Genomic DNA, 3,854 nt, shown 5'->3' with positions numbered 1-3,854 from the left:
CCTGGCCGGCAAGCAGCTCGCTGGAGCGGCGCTGGGCTGGGCCGGCAGGTGGGCCGGGTGCTGGGCGCCAGGTAAGTTTTTTCCATTTCTTTCTGTTTTCTGTTTTTTTAATACTTCTGCAACTTTGTTGAATTAAATAAAATACTTAGGCAACTCCTAAAATCACCAAACTACTCCTGGTCCATAGTTGGATTATTTCCAACATGAAACATTTTAGTTTGGAGATATTTGAGCATTTAAATATTTTATATAATTTTAAATGCCCAAATTCAAATATTTATGATTTAATTCAAAAACCCTAGGATGGCCTAGGAAAATGTGCACCACTTTTGGCAGAGGTTCTGAACCAAGACAAAAATGATGGGCATTTTAGAAGGGCATTTCAGGTTCATTGAAAAAAAAATTAGTAAACCCTAATTGGATTCAGAGGGGACTGGGGGTTCTGTCATCCCCATTTCAGGTTTCTGATGAAAGAGTAAACATGATGCAACACTCTAATGCATGGCTAACTAGGATGTGACAACTCACCCCCACTCAAAAGAATCTCGTCCCGAGATTTGGGTTCCTCCGGAAAGAAGGCGGGATACTCAAGTCGAAGACGATCCTCCCTTTCCCAAGTTGCTTCATCCTCAAAATGGTGCGACCATTGTACTTTGAGAAACTTGATATTATGACGTCGAGTGGTACGCTCGGCCTGATCGAGGATACGAATGGGGTACTCTCGATATGTAAGATTATCTTGGAGATCAAGCGTTTCGTGGTCCACTCCACGGATAGGATCCGAGAAGCAACGCCTGAGTTGAGAAACGTGGAAGACATCGTGGACTCTGGAGAGGTGCGGAGGTAGTTCCAACTGGTAGGCAACTTCTCCTCGTTTGGCGAGAATGCGAAAAGGTCCAATGTAACGAGGAGCCAATTTGCCTTTGATACCGAAACGATGGGTTCCCTTCAGAGGGGTAACCCGAAGATAAGCCTTCTCGTCAACCTCGAAAGTCATAGCCTTATGTTTTCGGTCATATTGACTCTTTTGACAAGATTGGGCTGTTTTCAACTTTTCACGAACGATGCGAACTTGTTCTTCTGCTTCCTGAATCATATCCGGGCCAAAGAATTGTCTTTCCCCGGTCTCTGACCAGTTAAGGGGTGTTCGACACCGTCGTCCATAGAGAACGTCAAAAGGGGCTTTACCCAAGCTAGATTGATAGCTGTTGTTGTAAGCGAATTCGGCAAATGGAAGGCACTTCTCCCAATCCATTCCGAATGAGATAACAGAGGCTCGAAGCATGTCTTCTAGAATCTGGTTGAAGCGTTCCACTTGACCACTTGACTAAGGGTGGAAAGCGGTGCTAAAGGAGAGATGGGTTCCCATAGCATTTTGGAAACTTTCCCAAAATCGAGAGGTGAAAATACTTCCTCGATCCGAGTTAATTTCCAAAGGAACACCATGGAGAGACACTATTCGGGAGATGTATAAGTCTGCCAGCTGACTAGCGGTTATACTCTCACGAACAGGTAGGAAATGGGCTACTTTGGAAAGACGATCGACAACGACGAAAATAGCATTATTCCCTCTCTTGGTCCTGGGAAAACCGGTAATGAAATCCATACCAATTTTATCCCATTTCCATTCAGGAATAGCTAAGGGTTGAAGGGTGCCAGCAGGCCGTTGATGCTCTGCTTTTACACGACGACAGACGTCGCAATTAGCAATATACTGAGCAATTTCTCTCTTCATCCTAGTCCACCAGAACATCTGGCGTAGGTCCTGATACATCTTGGTACTACCCGGATGAATGGTGAGAGGAGATTCATGAGCCTCCTTAAGGATCAACTGTCGTAGATGCTGGTTCTTGGGAACCACTAAACGGTTCTCGAAGTACACAACACCATGATCATTTGTGGAGAAACAACTAGCACCTCCGCTAGCAATGTTCTCCTTGATCTTAGCTATTCCCTTATCTCGCTTCTGGGCAGCGATGATTTGATCCGTAAGAGTAGGTTTCGCCACCAAGGTGGAAAGAAATCCTTGAGGAACAAGGTGAAGGTTAAGCTTCCGAAATTCCTCATGGAGAAACAGTTGACTTTGTTGTAACATCAGGTTGTTACAATAAGATTTACGACTTAGTGCATCAGCCATGACGTTGGCTTTCCCTGGGGTGTAAGTTATTCCTAAGTCGAAATCTGTGATCAACTCGACCCAACGTCTTTGCCTGAGATTCAAATCCGGTTGGGTGAAGATGTACTTCAGACTTTGGTGATCAGTGAATATTTCGCAACGATTACCGAGGAGGTAATGTCGCCAGGTTTTAAGTGCATAGACTACAGCTGCAAGCTCTAGATCATGAGTAGGATAATTCTCCTCATGTGGGTGCAATTGCCGTGAGGCGTAAGCAATTACATGTCGATCTTGCATGAGAATACAGCCTGGTCCTTGTCGCGAGGCGTCGTAGTAGATAACAAAGTCCTTAGAGAAGTCTGGCGGTACCAGAACGGGAGCAGAAGTCAGGCGTCTTTTCAGTTCCTGAAAGCTGTGCTCACATTGTGGAGTCCATTCAAACTTTTTATCCTTCTTAAGGAGTTCAGTTAGAGGTTTAGCAACTTTGGAGAAGTTCTCGACAAAGCGACGACAATAGCTCGCTAGGCCAAGGAAACTCCGAACTTGCTTGACCGATTCAGGTGGAGTCCAATTAAGGACGGCTTGAACTCGCTCAGGGTTAACAGCAATACCTTTACCAGATATTACATGACCCAGATAGGTCACTTCTGACAACCAAAATTCACATTTGGAAAACTTGGCATAAAGGCGGTGCTCTCGAAGTTTCTTCAACACTAGCCTTAGATGTTCGGCATGTTCTTCCTCGTTCTTGGAGTAGATGAGTATATCATCGAGATAAACTACGACGAATTTATCCAAATACTCCATGAAGATTGAGTTCATTAACCGAGAAAAGGTGGCTGGAGCGTTGGTTAAACCGAAGGACATGACGGTGTACTCGTATTGGCCATAACGAGTAACAAAGGCCGTTTTAGGAATGTCCCCGTTTCTGATTTTGATTTGATGGTAGCCCAACCTCAAATCCATCTTGGAGAAGACTGAGGATCCAGCGATCTGATCATACAGGTCGTTGATCCTAGGGAGCGGATATTTGTTCTTGATTGTGACCAAATTGACCGGTCGGTAATCTACAACCATCCGGTCCGTACCATCCTTCTTCTTGACGAAGAGGACGGGGCAAGCCCACGGAGATGAACTAGGTCGGATGAAACCCTTTTTCAAGGACTCATCGAGTTGTTTCTTAAGCTCGGCTAGTTCTAGTGGTGCCATCTTATAGGGTCTTCTAGCAATCGGAACGGTTCCTGGAATGAGGTCTATTACGAACTCAACATCCCTGTCAGGTGGAACACCTGGCAATTCCTCTGGGAAGACATCCGGGAAGTCACGGACTACCGGAACGTCCTCAAGGTCTGGCAAAGGGCTGGCGTTAAGAGAATATAATTGTCGCTTGGCTAATCGGGTCAAGACATTGACTATCTTCCCCGAAGGATGAGTCAGTTGAACAGTCCTAGAGAAGCAATCAATTTTGGCATGATGAGCTGACATCCAGTCCATACCCAAAATGATATTAATATCTGAAAATTTGAGAGCTATCACAGATGCAAGGAAAAGAAGTCTGTCGACTTGGATTTCATTTCCATAACTTACCCTGGAGGTCTGCCATCTAGAACCAGGAGTAGAAATTTCCATAGTGGATGGCATGTCACAGAATGCGGTGTTATGCAGACGAGCATAGTTCTCGGATATAAATGAATGAGAGGCTCCTGTATCGAAAAGAACAGATGCCGGGTGGCAATTA

This window comes from Triticum dicoccoides, chromosome 5B (genome assembly GCF_002162155.2).
Source record: "Triticum dicoccoides isolate Atlit2015 ecotype Zavitan chromosome 5B, WEW_v2.0, whole genome shotgun sequence".
Classification (NCBI taxonomy): domain Eukaryota; kingdom Viridiplantae; phylum Streptophyta; class Magnoliopsida; order Poales; family Poaceae; genus Triticum; species Triticum dicoccoides.
The sequence above is the reverse complement of the archived record's forward strand: the minus strand, read 5'-3'. Positions refer to the sequence as shown.